The sequence below is a fragment of the Oncorhynchus kisutch genome, linkage group LG3 (assembly GCF_002021735.2).
Source record: "Oncorhynchus kisutch isolate 150728-3 linkage group LG3, Okis_V2, whole genome shotgun sequence".
NCBI classification, from domain to species: domain Eukaryota; kingdom Metazoa; phylum Chordata; class Actinopteri; order Salmoniformes; family Salmonidae; genus Oncorhynchus; species Oncorhynchus kisutch.
In genome coordinates this window covers 1,430,441-1,446,786 of record NC_034176.2, presented here as the reverse complement: position 1 = coordinate 1,446,786, position 16,346 = coordinate 1,430,441, and positions in this window count along the sequence as shown.

Below are 16,346 nucleotides of genomic sequence, written 5' to 3'. Positions count from 1 at the left end.
ATTTAGCCTGACAGGCAAATCACCAGCACGTATCAGCTCGTCATTGGCTACCAAGCCCTCATTGGTTGTCTATCTCACTAGACATTGGTATTGTCTCTAAATGCATGTGCAGCATACATCACTGAGAGGCTTGAAAGGCATGGCTGGATACCATCACTGGTAGATCGCCCATGTCTTTCTAGTCTGGACTCGGCTATGGATTCAACTATTTCCTACATAATGAAGTCTGTCAACCACATATTTATTTACAGCAGGTAGAATACAATGTAGAGGCAAACGCTAGATGTATTTTAATATAGATTTGTACAGTGTTTTTGTATATAATGCACTATATGTCAATGATATTCTAATGCTGTCTCCTTGGAGAAGGGCCCACACTCTTGTTGAATGGATGAATTCAGCTCCCGATCAACTGAAATGGAATTCAGAATCGCCGTTTGAAAAGGCTTCTTCGTGAATAATCTAGACCATTCTATGGAATTATAGGTTCACAGAACAACATTCTATGGAATTATAGAATCACAGAGCAACATTCTATGGAATTATAGAATCACGGAACAACTGAAGGGACGGAATCAGCTGACGTGGAGCTGAACTGTCTTCAACTAGCAAACACAGATTTACTTTTGTAAAAACGGGGTATTTTTTTATAAGAGAACAGAGAGTTTTCAATGAGTGAATTTTGTTGTTGTTGTTGATAATAATCATGGTTGATAATAAAAATGTACATCCTGATAGTATTGCAGTTTATATCCAGTAAACACTATTTGTTTTGTGCACACATTGTTTTTGTTTATATGTAAACTATTGTGAAGTGTTTGTCTGCCACCCTCCAGTATTTTCTTCTTCACATTGTTCCATTTGAGTGATTCATGTATCTGAATGGAGTGCTTCCTTACAGGTCATAAGGTACAGGTATATCAGCAGTTTGATAGACTAGTGTCCTGTCCAGGGGGTGTCCTGTACATCAATCTATCTCACTACAGAAACAGGAGATATTGTAGACTAGTGTCCTGTCCAGGTGATAGACTAGTGCCCTGTCCAGGGGGTGGACTAGTGTCCTGTTCAGGGGGTGGACTAGTGTCCTGTTCAGGGGGTGGACTAGTGTCCTGTCCAGGTAATAGACTAGTGCCCTGTCCAGGGGGTGGACTAATGTCCTGTTCAGGGGTTGGACTAGTGTCCTGTTCAGGGGGTGGACTAGTGTCCTGTTCAGGGGGTGGACTAGTGTCCTGTCCAGGGGGTGTACTAGTGTCCTGTTCAGGGGGTGGACTAGTGTCCTGTTCAGGGGATGGACTAGTGTCCTGTTCACGGGGTGGACTAATGTCCTGTCCAGGGGGTGTACTAGTGTCCTGTTCAGGGGGTGGACTAGTGTCCTGTTCAGGGGGTGGACTAGTGTCCTGTCCAGGTGATATACTATTGTCCTGTCCAGGGTGTGGACTAGTGTCCTGTTCAGGGGGTGGACTAGTGTTCTGTCCAGGGGGTGGACTAGTGTCCTGTTCAGGGGTTGGACTAGTGTCCTGTTCAGGGGGTGGACTAGTGTCCTGTTCAGGGGGTGGACTAGTGTCCTGTCCAGGGGGTGTACTAGTGTCCTGTCCAGGGGGTGGACTAGTGTCCTGTTCAGGGGGTGGACTAGTGTCCTGTCCAGGGGGTGTACTAGTGTCCTGTCCAGGGGGTGAATACGATTCAATGCGATACAACACAATTCAACGTGATACAACATGATTCAATGTGAGACAACACGATTCAATGTGATAAAACACGATTCAATGTGATACAACACGATTCAATGTGATACAACACGATTCAATGTGATACAACACGATTCAATGTGATACAACACGATTCAATGCGATACAACACGATTTAATGTGATACAACACGATTCAATGTGATACAACACGATTCAATGTGATACAACACGATTCAATGTGATAAAACACGATTCAATGTGATACAATACGATTCAATGTGATACAACACGATTCAATGTGATAAAACACGATTCAATGCGATACAACACGATTCAATGTGATACAACACGATTCAATGTGATAAAACACGATTCAATGCGATACAACACGATTCAATGTGATACAACACGATTCAATGCGATACAACATGATTCAATGCGATACAATATGATTCAATGTGATACAACATGATTCAATGTGATACAACACGATTCAATGCGATACGATACGATTCAATGCAATACCATACGATTCTACGTGATACAACACGATTCAATGCGATACAACATGATTCAATGCGATACAACACGATTTAATGTGATACAACACGATTCAATGTGATACAATACGATTCAATGTGATACAACACGATTTAATGTGATACAACACGATTCAATGCGATACAACACGATTCAATGCGATACAACACGATTCAATGTGATACAACACAATTCAATGTGATACAATACGATTCAATGCGATACAACACGATTCAATGCGATACAACACGATTCAATGCGATACGATACGATTCAATGCAATACCATACGATTCTATGCAATACCATACGATTCCATATCATATAATACGATTCAATGTGATACAATACGATTCAATGTGATAACATTTGTTGCATAAGCACATTCATTTTCCTTTTTATATTCACATCTATTGCTGATGGAGCTCATGAGCTCATGAAAAACAGCCCCAGACCATTATTCCTCATCCACCAAACTTTTCCGTTACCACTATGTATTGGGGCAGGTAGTGTTCTCCTGGCATCCACCAAAACCAGATTCAGCTGTCGAACTGCCAGATGTTGAAGCGTGATTCATCACTCCATAGAACGTGTTTCTACTGCTCCAGAGTCCAATGGCGGCAAGCTTTACACCCTTCCAGCCGACGCTTGGCATTGCGCATGATGATCTTAGGCTTGTGTGCGGCTGCTCGGCCATGGAAACCCATTTCATGAAGCTCCCTACGAACAGTTATTGTGCTGACGTTGATTCCAGAGGCAGTTTGGAACTTGGTAGTGAGTGTTGCAACCGAGCACAGTATATTTTTACACGCTAGACGCTTCAGCACTCGGCGGTCACGTTATGTGAGCTTGTTTGGCCTACCACTTTGCGGCTGAACCGTTGTTTCTCCTAGACGTTTCCACTTCACGATAACAGCACTTACAGTTGACCAGGGCAGCTCTAGCAGGGCCGAAATTTGACAAAATGACTTTTTGTGGTTTCCTATGACGGTGCCACATTGAAAGTCCCTGATCTCTTCAGTAAGGCCATTCTACTGCCAATGTTTGTCTATGAAGATTCCATAGCTGTGTGCCGAATCCACTAATTTCAAGGGGTGTCCACATACTGCTGTATATATAGTGTATGTTGGTCAATAAAGCCATTGGACTTGTCTCAATGATGTTCCTATCTACCAGGACATTGCAGGTTGACTCATTTTCCCTGGCTTTGTAAAGACTGCAGCCTGACGTGAGACCTACTTCCTGGTTCCCACCCTCAAAGGCAGGCTTTTCAAAATGGTGTTGGTACTAGATAACAGGTTCACAGGAGCTATGTTGATTTTCTTTTACATAGGAACATACAACCCATTGATTTCAGCTGGGATACACTGGAGACGAGTTGAGTCATGGAAAGATTTCGTACATTTCTGTAAGATTTTGAGAAGGTGACTTACCCTAGTTCCTGGTGCTGAGCATGATGTTGAGGCCGCTGCAGATGTTGATGGAATCACACTCCAAATAGAATGCATAGAGTCACGTTTGCCTCTGCGGTAGATAGTTAGCTAGTTATTTGTCGAATGATTAATTAGTTAGCTAGCTAACATAACCTAACAAAGCTAATGTTATCTCATCACCAGATAGCAGCTGGCTACTTACATTGATATGCTTTGGAATGTCTAGCTAGCTAACTTTTGATTCAGATAAACAAATGTAGTTTGCTAGTTACCTAGGTAATGTTGGGTACCTTACCTCAGCATACTATATTCAGTATGCTTACTTAATTTATTGTGTTCTTCTTATGCTTATATCTTGTGTGTTTTTGTTCTACCTTGTTATTTTTAGTATTACATTGATTATGCAGGCTCTAACCCCAACATGACAGTAAAGGCACTGTACGTGTGCGTGATGAGACATTAAAAACTTGAAACTAATGACAGAAAGAATTAAGTGTGTTTTGTGGAACTCCCAAAGAGGCTGATTCTGTGATTTAATCTGTTTTCTGCTGACTTTCACTAGTAAGAATAAGCACAAAATAACCACTGAGATATAATAAGAACTGAAGACCAAGATGTCCGACTGTTGTTTTCAAGGTAATCTACTCCTCTTCCCATACTCCGATTCATGGACTGTCTATATCCGTGTTGCATCCGGTTTACATGGAGCAACCTCATAGCGCGAGCAGCAACGGTGTTATCACGTCATCCAAAAACATGGCAGACATTGGACGAATAGAAAATTGTAATATCTTCGATTGTGAATGATGGACAAAAAAAATAATCTGCCTCAGCTAAAGTGTTTTATTAGGAATTTTCAGATTGGACTTTTCTATGTGGCTGTCTATGGAAGTTTAAAGAACATTTCCATGTGCAAATGTACTTTCTTAATTTAGGATGTGGTGATGTTCGACACTTGGCCAATATCATAGTCCTCAACCACTTATATTTCTCAAATCCTTTCGAGCTTAAATTCCAGCTAAATTTAGAGCACAGTTAGGGCTAACTACTTACAAAAAGCATGTTTCTGATTAATCAAATCAAATGTATTTATATAGCCCTTCGTACATCAGTTGATCTCAAAGTGCTGTACAGAAACCCAGCCTAAAACACCAAACAGCAAGCAAATGCAGGTGTAGAAGCACGGTGGCTAGGAAAAACTCCCTAGAAAGGCCAAAATCTAGGAAGAAACCTAGAGAGGAACCAGGCTATGAGGGGTGGCCAGTCCTCTTCTGGCTGGGCCGGGTGGCGATTATAACAGAACATAGCCTCATAGCCTGGTTCCTCTCTAGGTTTCTTCCTAGATCAAATGTTCATAAATGACCAGCATGGTCAAATAATAATAGTCACAGTAGTTGTCGAGGGTGCAACAGGTCAGCACCTCAGGAGTAAATGTCAGTTGGCTTTTCATAGCCGATCATTCAGAGTATCTCTACCGCTCCTGCTATCTCTAGAGAGTTGAAAACAGCAGGTCTGGGACAGGTAGCACGTCCGGTGAACAGGTCAGGGTTCCATAGCCGCAGGCAGAACAGTTGAAACTGGAGCAGCAGCACGACCAGGTGGACTGGGGACAGCAAGGAGTCATCATGCCAGGTATTCCTGAGGCATGGCCCTAGGGCTCAGGTCCTCCGAGAGAAAGAAAGAAAGAAAGAGAAAGAGAGAATTAGAGAGAGCATACTTAAATTCACACAGGACACCAGATAAGACAGGAGAAATACTCCAGATATAACAGACTGACCCTAGCCCCCCGACACAAACTACTGCAGCATATACACTGGAGGCTGAGACAGGAAGGGGTCAGGAGACACTGGCCCCATCCAATGGTACTCCCAGACAGGGCCAAACAGGCAGGACATAACCCCACCCACTTTGCCAAATCACAGCCCTCACACCATGAGAGGGATATCTTCAACCACCAACTTACCATCCTGAGACAAGGCTGAATATAGCCCACAAAGATCTCCGCCACGGCACAACCCAAGGGGGGGCGCCAACCCGGACAGGAAGATCACTTCAGTGACTCAACCCACTCAAGTGACGCTCTCCTCCTAGGGACGGCATGGAAGAGCACCAGTAAGCCAGTGACTCAGCCACTGTAATAGGGTAGCGGTAGCTAATGTGGAAATTTGATTTCAAGTAGGACAGCAGCCCACACAAGAAATACAGAGCATTGGGAAAGTATTCAGACCTGCTAGATCTACTGTCTCTATTATATTATGACAGACCAGCTAGATCTACTGTCTTTATTATATTATGATAGACCAGCTAGATCTACTGTCTTTAGTATATTATGACAGACAAGCTATATCTACTGTCTCTATTATATTATGACAGACAAGCTATATCTACTGTCTCTATTATATTATGTCAGACCAGCTAGAACTACTGTCTCTATTATATTATGACAGACCAGCTATATCTACGCTCTCTATTATATTATGACAGACCAGCTATATCTACTGTCTCTATTATAATATGACAGACCAGCTAGATCTAATGTCTCTATTATATTATGACAGACCAGCTAGATCTACTGTCTCTATTATATTATGACAGACCAGCTAAATATACTGTCTCTATTATATTATGACAGACCAGCTATATCTACTGTCTCTATTATATTATGTCAGACCATCTAGATCTACTGTCTCTATTATATTATGACAGACAAGCTACATCTACTGTCTCTGTTATGTTATGACGGACGAGCTAGATCTACTGTCTCTATTATATTATGACAGACCAGCTAGATCTACTGTCTCTATTATGTTATGACAGACTAGCTAGATCTACTGTCTCTATTATATTATGACGGACAAGCTATATCTACTGTATATATTATTATATTATGACAGACCAGCTAGATCTATTGTCTCTATTATATTTTGACAGACCAGCTAGATCTACCGTCTCTTTGTCTCTATTATATTATGTCAGACCATCTCGATCTACTCTCTCTTTTATATTATGACAGACCAGCTAGATATACTGTCTCTATTATATTATGATACATCAGATAGATCTACTGTCTCTATTATATTATGACAGACCAGCTAGATCTACTGTCTCTAATATATTATGTCAGACCAGCTATAAATACTGTCTCTATTATATTATGACAGACCAGCTATATCTACTGTCTCTATTATATTATGTCAGACCAGCTAGAACTACTGTCTCTATTATATTATGACAGACAAGCTATATCTACTGTCTCTATTATATTATGACAGACCACCTACATCTACTGTCTCTATTATATTTTGTCAGACCAGCTAGAACTACTGTCTCTATAATATTTTGTCAGACCAGCTAGATCTACTGTCTCTGTTATGTTATGACGGACAAGCTAGATCTACTGTCTCTATTATATTTTGACAGACCAGCTAGATCTACCGTCTCTTTGTCTCTATTATATTATGTCAGACCAGCTATATCTACTGTCTCTATTAGATTATGACAGACAAGCTATATATACTGTCTCTATTATATTAGGATAGACCAGATAGATCTACTGTCTCTATTATATTATGACAGAAAAGCTATATCTACTGTCTCGTTATTATATTATCTACTGTCTATTATATGACAGACAGTCTAGATCTACTGTCTCTATTATATTATGACAGACCAGCTAGATCTACTGTCTCTATTATAATATGACAGACCAGCTAGATCTACTGTCTCTATTATATTATGACAGACCAGCTAGATCTACTGTCTCTATTATATTATGACAGACCAGCTAGATCTACTGTCTCTATTATATTTTGACAGACCAGCTAGATCTACTGTCTCTATTATATTTTGACAGACCAGCTAGATCTACTGTCTCTATTATAATATGACAGACCAGCTAGATCTACTGTCTCTATTATATTTTGACAGACCAGCTAGATCTACGTCTCTGTCTCTATTATATTATGACAGACCAGCTAGATCTACTGTCTCTATTATATTATGACAGACCAGCTATATCTACGGTCTCGTTTATATTATGACAGAACAGCTAGATCTACTGTCTCTATTATAATATGACAGACCAGCTAGATCTACTGTCCCTATTATATTATGTCAGACCAGCCTCGATCTACTGTCGTCTGTTATAACATGACAGACCAGCTATATATACTGTCTCTATTATATTATGACAGACCAGCTATATCTACTGTCTCTATTATATTATGTCAGACCATCTAGATCTACTGTCTCTATTATATTATGTCAGACCAGCTAGATCTACTGTCTCTATTATGTTATGACAGACTAGCTAGATCTACTGTCACTATTATGTTATGACAGACTAGCTAGATCTACTGTCTCTATTATAATATGACAGACCAGCTAGACCTACTGTCTCTATTATATTATGTTCGACCAGCTATATCTACCGTCTCTTTGTCTCTATTATATTATGACAGACCAGCTATATCTACTGTCTCTATATATTATGACAGACCAGCTATATCTACGGTCTCGTTTATATTATGACAGAACAGCTAGATATACTGTCTCTATTATAATATGACAGACCAGCTAGATCTACTGTCTCTATTATATTATGTCAGACCAGCTAGATCTACTGTCTTGTATAACATAAGCCCAGCTTATATATACTGTCTCTATTATATTATGACAGACCAGCTAGATCTACTGTCTCTATTATATTATGACAGACCAGCTAGATCTACTGTCTCTATTATAATATGACAGACCAGCTAGATCTACTGTCTCTATTATATTATGACAGACCAGCTAGATCTACTCTCTCTATTATATTATGACAGACCAGCTAGATCTACTGTCTCTATTATATTATGACAGACCAGCTAGATCTACTGTCTCTTTATATTATGACAGACCAGCTAGATCTACTGTCTCTATTATAATATGACAGACCAGCTAGATCTACTGTCTCTATTATATTATGACAGACCAGCTAGATCTACTGTCTCTATTATATTATGACAGACCAGCTAGATCTACTGTCTCTATTATATTATGACAGACCAGCTAGATCTACTGTCTCTATTATATTATGACAGACCAGCTAGATCTACTGTCTCTATTATATTATGACAGACCAGCTAGATCTACTGTCTCTATTATATTATGACAGACCAGCTAGATCTACTGTCTCTATTATATTATGACAGACCAGCTAGATCTACTGTCTCTATTATATTATGACAGACCAGCTAGATCTACTGTCTCTATTATATTATGACAGACCAGCTAGATCTACTGTCTCTATTATATTATGACAGACCAGCTAGATCTACTGTCTCTATTATATTATGACAGACCAGCTAGATCTACTGTCTCTATTATATTATGACAGACCAGCTAGATCTACTGTCTCTATTATATTATGACAGACCAGCTAGATCTACTGTCTCTATTATATTATGACAGACCAGCTAGATCTACTGTCTCTATTATATTATGACAGACCAGCTAGATCTACTGTCTCTATTATATTATGACAGACCAGCTAGATCTACTGTCTCTATTATATTATGACAGACCAGCTAGATCTACTGTCTCTATTATATTATGACAGACCAGCTAGATCTACTGTCTCTATTATATTATGACAGACCAGCTAGATCTACTGTCTCTATTATATTATGACAGACCAGCTAGATCTACTGTCTCTATTATATTATGACAGACCAGCTAGATCTACTGTCTCTATTATATTATGACAGACCAGCTAGATCTACTGTCTCTATTATATTATGACAGACCAGCTAGATCTACTGTCTCTATTATATTATGACAGACCAGCTAGATCTACTGTCTCTATTATATTATGACAGACCAGCTAGATCTACTGTCTCTATTATATTATGACAGACCAGCTAGATCTACTCTCTGTCTCTATTATATTATGACAGACCAGCTAGATCTACTGTCTCTATTATATTATGACAGACCAGCTAGATCTACTGTCTCTATTATATTATGACAGACCAGCTAGATCTACTGTCTCTATTATATTATGACAGACCAGCTAGATCTACTGTCTCTATTATATTATGACAGACCAGCTAGATCTACTGTCTCTATATAATATGACAGACCAGCTAGATCTACTGTCTCTATTATATTATGACAGACCAGCTAGATCTACTGTCTCTATTATATTATGACAGACCAGCTAGATCTACTGTCTCTATTATATTATGACAGACCAGCTAGATCTACTGTCTCTATTATATTATGACAGACCAGCTAGATCTACTGTCTCTATTATATTATGACAGACCAGCTAGATCTACTGTCTCTATTATATTATGACAGACCAGCTAGATCTATCTCTGTCTCTATTATATTATGACAGACCAGCTAGATCTACTGTCTCTATTATATTATGACAGACCAGCTAGATCTACTGTCTCTATTATATTATGACAGACCAGCTAGATCTACTGTCTCTATTATATTATGACAGACCAGCTAGATCTACTGTCTCTATTATATTATGACAGACCAGCTAGATCTACTGTCTCTATTATAATATGACAGACCAGCTAGATCTACTGTCTCTATTATATTATGACAGACCAGCTAGATCTACTGTCTCTATTATATTATGACAGACCAGCTAGATCTACTGTCTCTATTATATTATGACAGACCAGCTAGATCTACTGTCTCTATTATATATGACAGACCAGCTAGATCTACTGTCTCTATTATATTATGACAGACCAGCTAGATCTACTGTCTCTATTATATTATGACAGACCAGCTAGATCTACTGTCTCTATTATATATGACAGACCAGCTAGATCTACTGTCTCTATTATATTATGACAGACCAGCTAGATCTACTGTCTCTATTATATTATGACAGACCAGCTAGATCTACTGTCTCTATTATATTATGACAGACCAGCTAGATCTACTGTCTCTATTATATTATGACAGACCAGCTAGATCTACTGTCTATGTCTCTATATATATGACAGACCAGCTAGATCTACTGTCTCTATTATATTATGACAGACCAGCTAGATCTACTGTCTCTATTATATTATGACAGACCAGCTAGATCTACTGTCTCTATTATATTATGACAGACCAGCTAGATCTACTGTCTCTATTATATTATGACAGACCAGCTAGATCTACTGTCTCTATTATATTATGACAGACCAGCTAGATCTACTGTCTCTATTATATTATGACAGACCAGCTAGATCTACTGTCTCTATTATATTATGACAGACCAGCTAGATCTACTGTCTCTATTATATTATGACAGACCAGCTAGATCTACTGTCTCTATTATATTATGACAGACCAGCTAGATCTACTGTCTCTATTATATTATGACAGACCAGCTAGATCTACTGTCTCTATTATATTATGACAGACCAGCTAGATCTACTGTCTCTATTATATTATGACAGACCAGCTAGATCTACTGTCTCTATTATATTATGACAGACCAGCTAGATCTACTGTCTCTATTATATTATGACAGACCAGCTAGATCTACTGTCTCTATTATATTATGACAGACCAGCTAGATCTACTGTCTCTATTATATTATGACAGACCAGCTAGATCTACTGTCTCTATTATATTATGACAGACCAGCTAGATCTACTGTCTCTATTATATTATGACAGACCAGCTAGATCTACTGTCTCTATTATATTATGACAGACCAGCTAGATCTACTGTCTCTATTATATTATGACAGACCAGCTAGATCTACTGTCTCTCTCTATTATATTATGACAGACCAGCTAGATCTACTGTCTCTATTATATTATGACAGACCAGCTAGATCTACTGTCTCTATTATATTATGACAGACCAGCTAGATCTACTGTCTCTATTATATTATGACAGACCAGCTAGATCTACTGTCTCTATTATATTATGACAGACCAGCTAGATCTACTGTCTCTATTATATTATGACAGACCAGCTAGATCTACTGTCTCTATTATATTATGACAGACCAGCTAGATCTACTGTCTCTATTATATTATGACAGACCAGCTAGATCTACTGTCTCTATTATATTATGACAGACCAGCTAGATCTACTGTCTCTATTATATTATGACAGACCAGCTAGATCTACTGTCTCTATTATATTATGACAGACCAGCTAGATCTACTGTCTCTATTATATTATGACAGACCAGCTAGATCTACTGTCTCTATTATATTATGACAGACCAGCTAGATCTACTGTCTCTATTATATTATGACAGACCAGCTAGATCTACTGTCTCTATTATATTATGACAGACCAGCTAGATCTACTGTCTCTATTATATTATGACAGACCAGCTAGATCTACTGTCTCTATTATATTATGACAGACCAGCTAGATCTACTGTCTCTATTATATATTATGACAGACCAGCTAGATCTACTGTCTCTATTATATTATGACAGACCAGCTAGATCTACTGTCTCTATTATATTATGACAGACCAGCTAGATCTACTGTCTCTATTATATTATGACAGACCAGCTAGATCTACTGTCTCTATTATATTATGACAGACCAGCTAGATCTACTGTCTCTATTATATTATGACAGACCAGCTAGATCTACTGTCTCTATTATATTATGACAGACCAGCTAGATCTACTGTCTCTATTATATTATGACAGACCAGCTAGATCTACTGTCTCTATTATATTATGACAGACCAGCTAGATCTACTGTCTCTATTATATTATGACAGACCAGCTAGATCTACTGTCTCTATTATATTATGACAGACCAGCTAGATCTACTGTCTCTATTATATTTGACAGACCAGCTAGATCTACTGTCTCTATTATATTATGACAGACCAGCTAGATCTACTGTCTCTATTATATTATGACAGACCAGCTAGATCTACTGTCTCTATTATATTATGACAGACCAGCTAGATCTACTGTCTCTATTATATTATGACAGACCAGCTAGATCTACTGTCTCTATTATATTATGACAGACCAGCTAGATCTACTGTCTCTATTATATATGACAGACCAGCTAGATCTACTGTCTCTATTATATATGACAGACCAGCTAGATCTACTGTCTCTATTATATTATGACAGACCAGCTAGATCTACTGTCTCTATTATATTATGACAGACCAGCTAGATCTACTGTCTCTATTATATTATGACAGACCAGCTAGATCTACTGTCTCTATTATATTATGACAGACCAGCTAGATCTACTGTCTCTATTATATTATGACAGACCAGCTAGATCTACTGTCTCTATTATATTATGACAGACCAGCTAGATCTACTGTCTCTATTATATTATGACAGACCAGCTAGATCTACTGTCTCTATTATATTATGACAGACCAGCTAGATCTACTGTCTCTATTATATTATGACAGACCAGCTAGATCTACTGTCTCTATTATATTATGACAGACCAGCTAGATCTACTGTCTCTATCTATATATTATGACAGACCAGCTAGATCTACTGTCTCTATTATATTATGACAGACCAGCTAGATCTACTGTCTCTATTATATATGACAGACCAGCTAGATCTACTGTCTCTATTATATTATGACAGACCAGCTAGATCTACTGTCTCTATTATATTATGACAGACCAGCTAGATCTACTGTCTCTATTATTATGACAGACCAGCTAGATCTACTGTCTCTATTATATTATGACAGACCAGCTAGATCTACTGTCTCTATTATATTATGACAGACCAGCTAGATCTACTGTCTCTATTATATTATGACAGACCAGCTAGATCTACTGTCTCTATTATATTATGACAGACCAGCTAGATCTACTGTCTCTATTTATTATGACAGACCAGCTAGATCTACTGTCTCTATTATATTTGACAGACCAGCTAGATCTACTGTCTCTATTATATTATGACAGACCAGCTAGATCTACTGTCTCTATTATATTATGACAGACCAGCTAGATCTACTGTCTCTATTATATTATGACAGACCAGCTAGATCTACTGTCTCTATTATATTATGACAGACCAGCTAGATCTACTGTCTCTATTATATTATGACAGACCAGCTAGATCTACTGTCTCTATTATATTATGACAGACCAGCTAGATCTACTGTCTCTATGTCTCTATTATATTATGACAGACCAGCTAGATCTACTGTCTCTATTATATTATGACAGACCAGCTAGATCTACTGTCTCTATTATATTATGACAGACCAGCTAGATCTACTGTCTCTATTATATTATGACAGACCAGCTAGATCTACTGTCTCTATTATATTATGACAGACCAGCTAGATCTACTGTCTCTATTATATTATGACAGACCAGCTAGATCTACTGTCTCTATTATATATGACAGACCAGCTAGATCTACTGTCTCTATTATATTATGACAGACCAGCTAGATCTACTGTCTCTATTATATTATGACAGACCAGCTAGATCTACTGTCTCTATTATATTATGACAGACCAGCTAGATCTACTGTCTCTATAATATTATGACAGACCAGCTAGATCTACTGTCTCTATTATATTATGACAGACCAGCTAGATCTACTGTCTCTATTATATTATGACAGACCAGCTAGATCTACTGTCTCTATTATATTTGACAGACCAGCTAGATCTAGTCTCTGTCTCTATTATATTATGACAGACCAGCTAGATCTACTGTCTCTATTATATTATGACAGACCAGCTAGATCTACTGTCTCTATTATATTATGACAGACCAGCTAGATCTACTGTCTCTATTATATTATGACAGACCAGCTAGATCTACTGTCTCTATTATATTATGACAGACCAGCTAGATCTACTGTCTCTATTATATTATGACAGACCAGCTAGATCTACTGTCTCTATTATATTATGACAGACCAGCTAGATCTACTGTCTCTATTATAATATGACAGACCAGCTAGATCTACTGTCTCTATTATATTATGACAGACCAGCTAGATCTACTGTCTCTATTATATTATGACAGACCAGCTAGATCTACTGTCTCTATTATATTATGACAGACCAGCTAGATCTACTGTCTCTATTATATTATGACAGACCAGCTAGATCTACTGTCTCTATTATATTATGACAGACCAGCTAGATCTACTGTCTCTATTATATTATGACAGACCAGCTAGATCTACTGTCTCTATTATATTATGACAGACCAGCTAGATCTACTGTCTCTATTATATTATGACAGACCAGCTAGATCTACTGTCTCTATTATATTATGACAGACCAGCTAGATCTACTGTCTCTATTATATTTGACAGACCAGCTAGATCTACTGTCTCTATTATATTATATGACAGACCAGCTAGATCTACTGTCTCTATTATATTATGACAGACCAGCTAGATCTACTGTCTCTATTATATTATGACAGACCAGCTAGATCTACTGTCTCTATTATATTATGTCAGACCAGCTAGATCTACTGTCTCTATTAATTTGACAGACCAGCTAGATCTACTGTCTCTATTATTTAGGACCAGCTAGATCTACTGTCTCTATGTCTCTATTATATTATGACAGACCAGCTAGATCTACTGTCTCTATTATATTATGACAGACCAGCTAGATCTACTGTCTCTTATATTATGACAGACCAGCTAGATCTACTGTCTCTATTATATATGACAGACCAGCTAGATCTACTGTCTATTATATTATGACAGACCAGCTAGATCTACTGTCTCTATTATATTATGACAGACCAGCTAGATCTACTGTCTCTGTATATTATGACAGACCAGCTAGATCTACTGTCTCTATTATATTATGACAGACCAGCTAGATCTACTGTCTCTATTATATATGACAGACCAGCTAGATCTACTGTCTCTATTATATTTTGACAGACCAGCTAGATCTACTGTCTCTATTATATTATGACAGACCAGCTAGATCTACTGTCTCTTTATATTATGACAGACCAGCTAGATCTACTGTCTCTATTATATTATGACAGACCAGCTAGATCTACTGTCTCTATTATATTATGACAGACCAGCTAGATCTATCTCTTGTCTCTATTATTATATGACAGACCAGCTAGATCTACTGTCTCTATTATATTATGACAGACCAGCTAGATCTACTGTCTCTATTATATTATGACAGACCAGCTAGATCTACTGTCTCTATTATATTAGACAGACCAGCTAGATCTACTGTCTCTATTATATATATGACAGACCAGCTAGATCTACTGTCTCTATTATATTAGACAGACCAGCTAGATCTACTGTCTCTATTATATTATGACAGACCAGCTAGTCTACTGTCTCTATTATATTATGACAGACCATAGATCTACTGTCTCTATTATATTATGACAGACCAGCTAGATCTACCTGTCTCTATTATAATATGACAGACCAGCTAGATCTACTGTCTCTATTATATTATGACAGACCAGCTAATCTACTGTCTTATTATATTATGACAGACCAGCTAGATCTACTGTCTCTATTATATTAGACAGACCAGCTAGATCTACTGTCTCTATTATATTATGACAGACCAGCTAGATCTACTGTCTCTATGTCTATTATATTATGACAGACCAGCTAGATCTACTGTCTCTATTATTTATGACAGACCAGCTAGATCTACTGTCTCTATTATATTTATGAC